The 14209-nt window shown below is 40.0% G+C and overlaps 1 protein-coding gene across 1 annotated transcript in view; it reads left to right on the forward strand.

Annotated features, from left to right (window-relative positions):
* Window positions 1-14209, forward strand: part of pard3bb (par-3 family cell polarity regulator beta b) — a 394398-nt gene that overhangs the window by 39191 nt on the left and 340998 nt on the right. The gene's annotated exons all lie outside the window — the stretch shown is intronic.

The following is a 14209-nucleotide window of genomic DNA, read 5'->3' on the forward strand; positions in this document are numbered from 1 at the left end:
TAATTCTTTCTTCAGCACAAATCCACATTTTGCTTTGAACCAACTATTCCCCAAATAGCACCAACCAGCATTTCCAGTTTTCCTTGCTAAGTTTAATTTTTTATTCCTTTAGTGAAGATTTTCATCTGCATGATCTGAGATTGAAGTGCGAACTTGGACTGTAGCTGTGTTTCACAGGAATAGCAAGTGGCAATTTAAGGCACAATTTATAAGGACATCCCAAGGCACTGGACAGTGAAGGGTTTGCACCTGTGTTGTGGATTAGAATCAAGAGGGGTAGAGGGCAAGGGAGTTGGGCATGAGATGACCGAGAGGATTGTCGAATAGGAAAGTCTTGAGGCGGGTCTTGAAGGAGGCAAGGGAGGAAATGAAGTGGAGGGGCTCTGGGATGGAGCTCCAGACGGAGGGGCAGAAAGGCTCAAAGCTTGACTGCCAATGGAATAATGGGTCACAAAGGTAGGGAGGAGCAAGACCGTGGAGGGCTTTAGACGTGAGGACGAAGATCTTGAACTCGATCCTCTGGGGATGAGGAGCCAGTGAAGCTGGTTGAGGATAGGGGTGATTGGGTCACCAAGCCTAGTGTGGGAGAAGATACAAGCTGTAGAGTTCTGAATAATCTGCAGCTTGTGGAGGGAAGAGTTGGGAAGTCTGTCGATGGTGAAGTTAGCATCGACGAGCCTGGATGTAATGAAGGCTGGATGAGGGTCTCAGCAGCCTCAGCGGAGAGATGGGGGCGGAGGTGGGCAATGTTGCAATGCAAAAACATAAAAAGCCACACGCAAACATGGGGAGAGAGGCTCAGTTATGAGACTGGAGTCTTATAAATTAAGCAGCTAATGGATGCTCATCATATATAAAAACATCAGAGTACATCATTCACATTACACCAGGCAACATTTATGCTCATAGCTAGCAAGCGCTCCGGGACACTACCCTGCATGAAGGGTGCAAAATAAAAAAGAGATGCTTATGGATAGGGACAAACGTTAGGGTCAAAGGTTGAAAGCAGAATTCTCATATTAACAGTATTCTGTGATGGGGCTCAGTTATTTTATAATCAATCCTCAAAGATCCTGAAAGAACTGCCCGTACTCACTGAGTGTCTGCATGATTGCAGCTGTCAAGGGTTAAAAGAACCCCGTTGTGCCTGTGAGTGTGTAAGATGCCAGAAGCTTCTGGCTAACCCCGTCTGTACTGTCACTTGTAGCGTCTGTCTACATTCCCTATATCAACAAAAACCTTAATTTGATTCTTTTCTTGGAAAGTGTGTGGGGGTGGGGGGTGGAGGAATAATCATGAAAGTTAACAATGATTTGTTTAGTGGGTCTGAGAACAGATTTGGAGGAAAGGTAATGAACTGCACGTTGAGCATGCACCTTGATTTATCCATGTGCCAAGTTCCTTGTGTTGAGCTTGAGCTGAGAAGTGTAACTTTGGAAGGAAGGAAAACTGTCAGGCTTCGCATCTTTCATCTCATCAAATGGATACCAAATGTCTATGGTGTCGACTGAGAAGCAAGTTGCATGCCTTCTTGGCTCTGGAATATTGCTAGGAGGAGACATTACAAGTGATGTTTGACTGCTTTAAAGAAAACATTACATCTCCTCCACAATTCACAAATCAACAATTTTAATCAGATTTCTCGGATGTATCAGTTAATCTCAATTGAGCATTGTGCCATCATCATCGGCCTTGGTGCTTGTGGAGTACCATATATAGTTCTACAAGCAACGATCTGCAAATTAAATGTAAGATGACACAAAGTCAAGTATGTGTTATAAGACAGGATCATATCGTTCTGATGGTTTACGACTTCCTTTCAGCCCTTGAGACCTGAGAGGTTTATTAAAGTCTTCTCAGCTCTGGCACAAACTCCAGAGTGTGATGTTCCGAATTGAAACTTTCTTTCCCTATCTTTCGCGTTCTTTCCTCTACCTCTTTCTCTCCCTCCTCCGCTCTCCCACCCCCCGCCCCCGGCAAGTTATGATGACTGATAACCATTGTCAGTGGATGTCTCGCAAAATGAAACCATCACTGATATCATTGCCACCTAATATCAGTGGAGTCCTGTAGCTTAGTGGTTAGAGTACTCGCCTTGCAAGCAAGTTCGATTGTCGGGCAGGACAAAACGTTAGGCACATTTCCTTACTCCACACGCCTCTGTTTATCTAGTAGTAAGTAGGAAACTGGTTGTTAGTTAATGTTCTGGAGATAATTATCCCTTCAAAAAATATATTAAAAAATTGGACACTGCTTTGGGCAATTGGCTGCCGAGTTTCGCCCATAAAATATACAGTCAATTCACTTTGCAGTATATTCTGTAAAGTGCCTTGAGACGTCTCTAAGACATGATATGGCGCTATATCAAATGCAAAGATTACTATTGTATTGACAATGATACCAATATTATAAATCGTATTTCTTATAACTTTCCTATTTTTCTTGTTTTCAAAAGTGAAAATTTCATACTCACATCCGTGCCATCAATAAATCCAAATTACCTCAGCTACATCCATTTAATGTACAATGTCTGTTTGTCAACCAATGGGGTTTGAGGTGGTCTTAATTGGCCCAATGCAAGGACATGCTTTTCCAAAGTAATTTTTAATAATGAAATGTTAGCTTGGGAGAACTTCACAAGCTCTTTTATCTCACCAGGAAGTCGAGTACTTTTCAATGATGCATAAGTTTTCCTTCCAATACTAGCAAAAGCCAAGTTGGTTTATTTTCCCATTAATCTTGAGTGGGGGGTGGGAGGGATAACAGAATTTGTCCAGTCCTCAGAATTTGGCTTTCGATATCATCTTCCATAAGTTTTTGAAACAACTTTTGATGACTCAACAATAACTTGCATTTATACAACACCCTTCATGCAGGGTAGCACCACGGAGTGCTGAAAACTGAAGCAGAGCCGTTGATCTCCGCATGTTATTTCAGCACCATTTGTTTCGCCTGGTTCAGCAAAACGTCTCTGTGATGGGCAATATAGTTTTCAGGGTGTTATCACAAGTGTCAGAAACTAAATTGACATTGAGCAATCAGGAGGACTGTTTTCTAGTGATTCTCTCTATCTTTCGCTAGATTTACAGCAGCATGTACAAGTTTGGCCTCTGAATGCAATTACCAGCTTAGTTGCATTGCAAGTTGAGAAGCGTTTTTTGCTGCCAAGAGTGCTCGTCAACACAGAATAATACAATAATTTCAGTAACATTTGAATCTGACTTAAGGCAGCGCGGTTACTTTCCAACTGAGTAAGCAATATTTCTGGGTGGCCTTCTCTTTTGTGTTTGTTGCTTTTTTTTAAAGTTTAAAAAAAAGTCTTGGAAGCAAAAGTCTGTTTTTCAGAAATGGATATGGCACAATCCTCTCCATTTCACTCCCAGTGACTTTCTGCTGTGAACTTTTTGTTAAGGTTAGTGCGCTTTACTGGCCCACATCCCTCAAGACAATGACACAGGGCTTGCAAACTTCCCACTCCACCATCCCCACAAAGTAAGCTGATATCTGGTGTGCCATTGGATGGAGGTTGGAGGCTGGGTACTTTATTACCAGATGAGAGAATAGATGGCCAGCAAGGGGCTACCCAGGACACCTCTCGTATATTCCAGTGGTTGGCTACAGAGCAGCATTCATAGCCAATTGTTAGGTTTGTTGTATATTGGGGTACAAACACAGTCTGCTTTACCAAGAACTCCAATTGTTTAATTGGTCATGCAATTTCAGCCACCTTTCTCCCTTTTGCTATCGGGCTCAGGAATTGCTGCAACACTTATTATTTAAGCATAATTTTAAAAAAAATTAAATTGGAGGGAAGAGGGAATCCGAATTATTTGTAAAGATTTAATTTTTAGTCATTGCACGAATAGTGAAAATCACTCTCTCCCCACTTTAATTTTAGTACAGCAAAAACTTTCATCTGAATGATTATGATTTCCGAAAGGGCATTGCATTTAAACTGTAGGAATAGAAGAGTCACCAACTCTCTGTATATGGACAGAGTGGGTTTTAATAGTGTTGTGCCTCCTTTCCTGGTTAATAATAATAATAATCCTTGCATTTGATATAATACCTTGATATGTCATCAATGTCTCAAAGGTTTTACTGTCATGTATTGAAAATGTATTCGTGGGCAAAAGTGGCAGCCAGTTTGCACACAGCAATATCCAATACACAACTATGAAGTGAGTGACCAATTTTATTTGGTGTGGAATCCTCTAGTGTATTGGGTAGAGCATTCATTTTGCAAGCGAGAGGACGTGGGTTCGATTCCTGGGCAGTGCAAAAAGTAAGACAAGTTTTCTTACTCCACATGCCTCTGTTTACCTAGCTGTATATACAAACCCAGTTGTGAGTCGATTGGCGGATCGCTTTTCCGGGAGTAATAATCCCTTCAAAATAAACAAAATAAAAATAATAATAATTTGGTCACTCAATCCATAACGATTGTGGTATATTGTTGTGCTAAATTGTCTGCTGCATTTCGCCCACAAAATATAATCAATTCACTTTACAGTGTATTCTGTGAAGCGCGTTGAGTTGTCTCGAAGATGTGACAACGCGCTATGTCAAATGCAAGGATTTTATTATTATTACTTAGGGAATTGTTGGCCAGGATGTCGGGAGAAACTGCCTTCTTTCTCTTTTCGAATAGTGCCGTGGGATCTTCAACATCCATTTAAGCAGGCAGACAGGACCTTAATTTCATGTCTGAAGAACAGCAGCTCTGAGAATGCAGCACTCCCTCAGCACTGCACCCGAGTGTCAACCTAGACTGAGCTCAAAGTTCAGACATGATTTAACCCACAACATTTTGACCCGGAGGCAAGAGGGCAACCAACTGAAGCAGACTGGCAGACACCCTCTGAAGAGATTGTATACAATTGGGACCAAAGTGTAAACAAAATTGAAATGTAAACAAACATATTGAACACATTTCTAAGCTAAAATTGGGATCCCAGCAGGGATTTCACTTAATTATAGAGAGTATATAATTTTCTTGTTAAGAAAAAGGAATAATGGATACCTAAGACTTAGTTGCAGGCTGGAATAATTGAGAGATTCAGATGGTTTTGCGAAGAATAATGGATAGTGGGAGTGAGTTACAAATTGTAAACTAATTGTGGGGAAGCGGGTTTAGATGGTAACTCAACCATCTGAATTATGAGAGCACCATCTCATAATTTGTACATCTTTTTAAAATTCTTTCTGTGTACAACAAAACCAATTTGATTCATAAAATACCCGTCACATTGGGTAATGACTTGGAGCACTTAAAGAGTATATTCAAAATCCAGCCAGGCTCTTTCTGTGTTCCTCATCTTCAGATTAAGATTGGTGGGTAGGGGGATTCTGAATATGAAGTTTCCGTTTGGGTGAGATGTTGACTTGGTTCTGATCCAGGAAACTGCAGCAGGAAATAACCAATCCTACAAGAAATGGTTAAAGGATAAGGGATGCAATGGTGAAGCTGATTTTCATTCTTTCTTTAAATCTGACTATAATAGAACTTTTAAAAAAAGTATTCTTGGGGTGAAGCAAATTGTCATATAAAGTTTTGAAGGTGATGGATTGCAGCTACAATGCAATCTAATTGAGAGCTTCAGCCTGCCATCTGGATTCAGAAATATGATTGTCTTTTATGATCCCGTTGATTTGCGCTACTGCTATATTCAAGGGGAGCCGAGACTTACCTCGGAAGCCCAAGGCCCCACCTTGATAGCCCCACACCCTCACCTTGAAGGGAACATATAAGCACAAGAGACCCACAGCAGTGCATTAGATCCTAAGATTAGATCCAGCCATAAAACCCAGTATCCATGGGTCTGCGTAAAAGTAAGGTCGGAATTATCATGAGAATGTTATCTTTCCTTCCCTCCAAGGGCTTTTTCTGGTCATGCAGGATTTAAAGGGATATGATTTTTGTGTTTGTATACAGTTTCAAGATTTTGGATGCTGATTTTCAGAACCGTAGATTGTAGGTATTGTGATATTGGAGAAGTAATAATGATGATTGTTGTAGTTGATCTAGTGCCTTTGACATCAAGAAAACATCTCAAGGATTTACTGTAAAGTTATGATGGCACGAGTATTGGGGAAGATGGGAGCTTTTCCAAAGGAATGGGCTCCACCTAAATCGGGCTGGGACAAATGTCCTGGCTACGCGAATAAATAGGGAGGTAGAAAGGGCTTTAAACTACTAAGGGGGGGGGAGGTAAAAACATAGTAAAGTATAGTCCACCACAGTTAAGCTTGAGATCAACAAAAGCAAGAGAGCAGATTAACAAGGGAGAAGAGCAAAATGTGTCAAGCAAGGAAAGGAAGTACAGTGATAGAGTGCTGGTGAATAGGGTTAATAGCCGGAAGTCAGAATTAAGGGCGCTATATCTGAATGCACGAAGCATTCGTAACAAGATAGATGAATTAGTTGCACAAATAGAGACAAACCGGTATGATCTAGTAGCCATCACTGAGACATGGTTACAGGGTGATCAGGGATGGGAACTGAATATTCCCGGCTATGTGGTACATAGGAAAGATAGGCGATGTGGTAAATGAGGAGGGGGAGTGGCCCTGCTAATAAAGGATGGGATAAAAACGGGAGAGAGGAAAGATTTTAAATCTGAAAAGCAAGATGTAGAGTCAGTATGGGTAACTTCAAGGGGCAGAAAACTATAGTGGGAGTAGTTTATAGACCCCCAAACAGTGATCAAAGTATTGCTCAAGGTATAAATCAAGAGATTAGTGGAGCATGTAGCAAAGGAAAGACACTAATTGTGGGTGATTTTAACTTGCACATAGACTGGGACAACCAAATTGGGAAAGGTAACATAGAAGAGGAGTTTATAGAATGTATTAGAGATAATTTTCTAGATCAATATGCTGAGGAGCCGACCAGGGAACAAGCCATATTAGACCTTGTTTTGTGTAATGAAACAGGGCTGATCAGCAAACTGGAACTTAAGGCTCCTCTAGGGCAAAGCGATCATAATATGATGGAATTTAACGTTACGTTAGAGGGAAGTAGTTAAGTCTGAAGCAAAAGTCTTCAATTTAAATCGAGCCAACTTTGCTGGTATGAGAGAGGATTTAGCCAGAATAAACTGGGAGACTAAACTTAAAGATTTGACGGTAGACCAGCAATAGCAGACATTCAAGCAGAGGCCTTGAAAGTCTCTCCTCAAGGAGAGACATTCAAGGCTGAGACTGATAGATTCTTGAAAAATAGAGGGATTAGGGGATATGGGGATAGGGCAGGTAATCAGAGTTAGGTGAGAAGATCAGTCATGATCTTATTGAATGGCGGAGCAGGCACGAAGGGCCGAATGGCCTACTCCTGCTCCTAATTCTTATGTTCTTATGATTGATGAAACCTTGGGTTACTGACATTGGATGACGCTCAAAAGGTACGCATCCCACCTAGTGACGAGAGACATGCCAAACTTATCATAAGGGAGGTTCAGATGAAGAAAGGCATTTAGGTCTGTTTGGTTGCTGAAACAATTATCTTGCACAATGGATTTTACCTCTGCATCCTGTGTTTGAACCAGCCTAGACCGATTTTAACATTGTATTTTTGTCTTCTGACCAGCGATTAGTACAGTCAATATGTTTAGTGTGATCTTAACTCAGGATATGAAACAGCCCATATCTCACTCCAAACGGCCAGTGTCAGAAATGGGAAAGGTCTCACAGGTGTAGAGTACTAGAGGATTCTCTGTTGACTTGACAGGATTTATGGAGGGAAACTTAAAATTAAACAATACTGTACTTGCATTTAATATACAATCTTGTGTTAGGACATCTCAAAGTGCGTCACATATTTAATTTATTTCTGATATGTTCTAACTGGTTATGTAGTACGTACATGGCAGATAGAACAGTGAGATAAATAACAAAATTGTTTTCTTGAAGTTTGGGCAAAGAAGGAACAATAGCCAGGAAGCCAGGCATCTTTGAAACAATGCCATGGCATGTTTAAGGTCTATGTAAACCACCAGAAATGACAGATAGAACCTGAGTTTAATAACTTAGCAGAGGTCAGATGGCACCTCCGACAATGCTGGACTTCCCTAGAACAGCACTGTGGAGTGTTAACCTGGATTATAGTTACATGTTAACTATGCTGTACCTAATCAAACATTGATTGACGCTCACACTTGTCGCAAAAAAAAAGTTTCATCACAATTAGTGAAATTGTCTCTCTGACGAGCATAAATATAATCTACTTTAAAATGAAACTTAAACGGGGAACTATAAAGAACATTCATGTGTGATCTTGATGGAACCAGTTCAATCTTATGGTAACACTTCCAAATAACTCCTGGGAAGACTTTTTACCTTATAAGGGCTGGTATTCTAAATGGTTCCCTGGAGTTCTCTTTATTACAGTGCCATTCTGCTGTAATGGACTGACACAGTAAAATGTATTGAATTACTCGGCAGCTTTTTGTTCTACAGATTGTTCCTGGTCTTTAGACTTTAAATTTATTTCTATGAGTTCTCAATACAACCTTGCACGAAATCTTGTTTCCCCCTGCCTCACCTCCAAATGCATGTCTCGGATGTGTCTGACCTCTGTGCCAACGTGTACTGGATATTCTGAAGGCTGCAGAAATTTTTGTTTTTTTCACCTCTTTCATGCTGGGCTGATCCTTTGTATGATCAGTCCATGGTGACGTCTCTTGAATGGAACCGTTGGAGGTGGCATTGGAGGCTTTGTTAAGGCATGATCCTGTACTCAGCAAGGGGTACAACAGCATGACTTCAAATTGACCATTTTACAGAGGGTTGCTGTATGGGGCACAATTGTAAAGTAAAAGTCAATGAAGGGAAGAGAAAAAGGAAAGCTGCTTGTTATTGATCAAAGTAGTTAAAACAGGTTTCTAAGTCTGGCGTTACACGAGTAAACATTTGTCACGCATAATAAAGCAACGATTTTCTTTGTGAAACATAAGATTCATTAAACATCTTCTTTCTGGTTCAAACTAAACTTGTTTTAAAATCTAGGAGACGAGTGAAGGGTATTGGCTTCAGGGAAGGTTGTGGCAATCAATGATTTCATTACTTGGTGTAACTCTATGGCCAATGGCAGCCCTCGACAATCTTCATGTACAAATGTGGATGGTGGTGTTGGGACTGCTTTGACTGACTGGGGCATTGCAACCAAGCCTGATTCTCAGCTCTTTCAATATCCGCAACTGCCTATTTTTCAGCAGTGCCAAAGAGTAGGGAATTGGAGCAGAAATACCAAAAGCTTTTATTCAGACTGCTGACCCGACTACCATTAATTATTTCAGGGATGGAACTTGGTATCTTCCTAGTCAGTATGTCTCGGTCCTCACCATCTGGTGGTGGTCTATTTTAAAAAATAGAAGCTGAAAGCTTTCAAAACTTCAGCCTGATCCTTACAGGCAAGATGATTGTCTTGTTATGCAGAGTTTAGTTTCACTGAAAGCACAATCTCAAAAGTGGAGGAAATTAAGGGACTTTCTGAAGCAATTGGAAACTTGGTGCTTTCCGGTGTTGGAATTTCTTACTCTCCATTAAATACAATTCTTATAAAATATAAAAATGATAATTAAAGGAGTAACTTTACTTCTTGTAGTAATAGAAAATCATGTTAGAAAGTATTTAAACATCCAATTTATTAATAGTCGTCTCAACTTCAAAGCACAATGTTCCACCTGGATTAACCCAAGGAGTTCTGAAGTACTGTACATTTGGCCTTAAATCATGCACAGGAACTGAAAGGAACAATTAAAGGGGACACAATCTTCATGAAAAAGTGTTTTGTGAACTTTTTTTCATCCCTATTTGTTTACCAGCAACACCAGTAGTGATAAATTAGATCACAAGAGCTTTGGCAATTTGCCAGAGTGTGGTGGCAATGTGCCAAAATGGACACATGGCCTCTTTCTCCCTCCCCATTCAAATACAAGGGTCACATTCATCATCTTGAAGAAGATGCCTCCATACTGCTAACTTTGTTTAGAGAATAAGGTAAACTAATACTGGGAACATTTGGTTTGGGTCTCAAATTCCATCAGGAAAACTGCCAAGTGATGAATGGGCCTTGGAAGCAATATCTGGGCAAATGCATTAGTTTATGTTGTAGTGAGAGTGTTGGTGCTCCCAACAAGGTCTGGTAGAGATGGGTAAGGATGATCTTTCTGATCAAAAACGCTAATTCTAGTTTACCAGATTTTGACTAGTACCCAGCAAATGGCAGTAATCCAATAATTCTTCAGTGCAAAGATGTCCTCTATCAATCATGCAGAGGTGCTGACTCTCAATGTCCTAATTGTCTCTAAATGTTTAAACTTTTTTTTGTTTCAAATTAAATCCTGCAGTGATGATGCTGCATTGCCAGAGAACATACCAGACAGTATGAAATTTGAAGGCATGCTTTATTTGGCACAAATTCGTTAAACAAAATGTCTCGGCGTTTAGATTTCTTCCACAGTATGAAATATTCAAATAAGTGTCTCCATGTAGTGTATGACACATTGGCACTGCAGTCTGTTTAACCCTTCGGGATCACTGAATTTGCTGGAAACTGCTTCTCTTTAAATAGCAATTCCCAAAGATACTTGGAAGTTTTATAAACAGCGAGGTGGTTGTATTTCACCACATCTTGTGCTCTGGAAACTGTCAAGATATTTCTCATAATCACAGACTTGTGATGTCAGGAAAACATACAAAAATGTTCCAAACATCCTGAATTTTGTCCCTCTTTTTTTCTTCAAAGTTGTTAGTTCATGTTGAAATGGGCAGTGGAAGCTGGAAGTCTTCTAATACCTTGCTGCAGGGCCCGTTTTTCACTTGTGGGCCTAGATAGTGAGTCTCAGCATACTGTTTGAGGATGGAGTGGGGGGACATAATAATAATAATCCTTGCATTTGATATAGCACTTTTCACGTCTTGTAGACGTCTCAAAGCGCTTCACAGAATATACTGTAAAGTGAATTGACCGTATATTAGTATATTATACATGCGGTGCTAGTAGGTGAATTAAAGCCTAATCCTAACTTGTCATTCCCAGATGTTAATGATGTGCATAGCTTCCAGCAGTGCTCAGTGGATAGCAATTGAAAAGGGAACCTTATTTCCTTAAGTCTCTTCCTTCAGACCCAGGAAAATGGAAACCAGTTGTACCACACTTAAACTACTGCCCCATCTGGGAATAACTAATTCAGCACAGACCAAGAATTTAACTTGGAACCTTCCTGGCTCAGTTGCCACATCATTGTTGTGCACTAGAGAGCTTGTTTTGTTTCTTTGAAGGTTACCTTTTGAGAAGAAAATAAATATTTGATAGAAATAAACAATGCAACAAAATAGAATGCTTTTTAACCCAGAAGTGCAAGCGGGTTAAAGGGTTGATTGTTTTGTCCTAGCTGTTACTCTATTACTTGTTGCTAAGCTTATTTTCCTTTCACATTTCCATCAGAAACATAGAATTTTAAGGGGGCAAATGCAGCTCAATCAAAAATCCAGTGCACTAATTATTTATTCTCTGGCCCTTGACTTGCATATCCTTGTTAACTTCCATTACAACATTTCCTTGGCAAAAATGAATACAAAAAGGGTTCAAAATTATCTAATGAATAAAATGTGTGTGTGGTGTGTGTGCACGCATATAAAATAAAACCCAGACATTACTAAACAGTAATATTTACAAGGCATTAATTCCTTGCGAGTCCAAATGAAATTTACCATTTGGAGCCATGGAATGAGAATAGCTGCTGATCATTGCTCCCATAAGGAAGGCTGCTTGCTGCCAAACCCAGCATTCTTCTCCAACTGAGGGACCTGATTTGGCTTCTTAGCACAACAAATAGCATTTACCAGTAACTCCACCAGGTTACTGGTAAATGCTATTTGTTGTGCTAAGAAGCCAAATGTTTTTTTAACTGTTGACACTTTTCGAATTGTTTTCTTCCAAAAGCACAGCACCACATTAGACATCGAACAAGTTCAAGTTTGACCCTCACTAGGTGGATAGCATGTACATGGAACTCTGTGCAAGCCTCTTGATGAGCAGTTCAACTCGATATGAAATATATGAGAGCATTTACGACCTTTCTCCTACCTACTGCTCAGACACACATCCCTACCCATTGAGCAACGGTTCTACCAATTCAAAGTGCAGTTTCTGAACTTCATCATTTTCACTGGTATGTTGGACCCCTTAGGAATACTTTGCATTCTGAAAAAGAGAGGTCAGACGATACAACCAAAGAATTTTACTATTTCTTTTGGCCCATCATGGCTCTTTTAATAGAAATATTTGTCAGTGCCATTTTCTTGCGGTTTCTCCATACCATTGTAGCTTACTTCATTTTAACTGTTCATTTATCTAGTTCCCTTTTGAAAGCTGATATGGATTTTCATCTACTGCTCCCGGCAGGCAGGGCATTCCATAGCCTAACCAGTGCAAGATTTGTCTCCGAAATGATGGAATGTTGTACATGGTAATTAATCCAAGTTCAATTTATTGGGTGACTTTGTTTGTACGCATATCCTGTATTGGCATACAGTCGTGTTTATTTTTAAAAAAAACTCCCTCATTATAAGCTCTGCCTCAGAGCAGTTCATATTGTTTGGAAAAATAAATACGCAAGTTTGGAAGTTAAAGTGATGGGCAATGTTCCATATACAAGGTACCTTAATTCAATTCATGTTTGTACTTGGAAGTAATGAAATAAACTAGTAAAGGACTGTTTATTTTTAAGTGTGCAATTGAATGAAAAATGAAGCGGCTCCCATAGAAACAGTTTAGAAGATAGGACGATGCTTTCTTTATTTCTCCTGATGCAGAGGGGCATTTGCTTTCAAAGGGAAACGAGTTGAAACAATAAATTAGAATTGTGGTGAAGTAGAACAAACGAGGGGAGAAATTAATACACAGTTCTTTTGGAAATGATTGTCGATTTCATTACAGCACAAACGCTCGAGGGCACTACAGAAGTAATACAGACACAGCAGTGTTCTTGTGCTCTTATTTTTATACACAAAAAGGAATTTTATTTTCTCCCCTCAATTCCTTTTATTTTCCACTGGAGGTCTGGTCGTACATATTCTCGTCACTTTCTGGTATCTCACCTTGGGGGCTGTTGTTGCACACGTGAGTCTTCAAAATGCACAGCCCCTACACTTTGCAGTGTATCCTGTGAAGTGCTTTCAGGCAGACTCCCTCCATGAAAGGTATTATATGTAAGGATTATTTTATTATTGACGGTGACTGTTGGCAGATTCGTCCGACTGCAGGAGGCACCACTGCTTAGCTCAATCATATCCTCAATCATTGTCCGCATGAACTACATGCAGGGGTTGTTGATGGTGCTCAGAAGTAGAAATCCTGGATGTTTTCTTCTCCCCCCACCAGCCCGCTTCATTATTTCCCCCATATTATTAGTAGTCCACCCGCCAGGGTTAATTGAAGCCTCCTTATTGCTGCCGCAGTTGAAATCAGTTAACATGGTATGGTTCGGCTGCTCGCTAGATAAACATGCAGAACCATAATCTTGCTAACTAGCAAAATTATTTAAACAATGCATGTAATGGCAAAATCCATGTTTACCTGAGGGTCGATATTGATCCTCTTTCTGCACATCACCTCTGTCTGATATGTTTCATCATTGTAATCATTTTTTTAAAATTAAATTAAAATTAATAATTTGGTCACTCAGTTGACGACTATTGGGGGATACTGATGTGATCAATTGGCTGTTGCATTTTGTCCACAAAATATACATTCAATTCACTTTACAGTATGTTCCGTGAACTGCTTTAAGATGTCTCGAAGGTGTGATGAGGCACTATATCAAATGCAAGGATTATTATTATTATAATTAAGGTTGCGTGGCTTCAATCATGTGAATTGGTTGACAGGAGCACACTGTTTATGGCTGCCAAAGCCAAATAGCACAGGGAGGAGTTGGCTTCAAGAAGGTAACATCTCTACATTGATGGCACACATCTCTCTTCGTTTTGTGGCATCATCTCAAACCCTCTTGGCAATCGACTCTCTCGGACCCACTCCAGTGCATATTTTATCTTAAGAGAAATAATGTACTCCTTACAACACCTGTGGCATGTTAAGCTATAAGAATGTCTGAATCGGATGGAAGACCATGAGGTGGGGGGTTGGGGGGGGAGAATGTTTTTTTCCAGATGAATTTTTCTTGTTTAGTGCACCAAATGCAAT

Source organism: Callorhinchus milii, unplaced genomic scaffold (assembly GCF_018977255.1).
Source record: "Callorhinchus milii isolate IMCB2004 unplaced genomic scaffold, IMCB_Cmil_1.0 Scaffold6, whole genome shotgun sequence".
Classification (NCBI taxonomy): Eukaryota; Metazoa; Chordata; class Chondrichthyes; order Chimaeriformes; family Callorhinchidae; genus Callorhinchus; species Callorhinchus milii.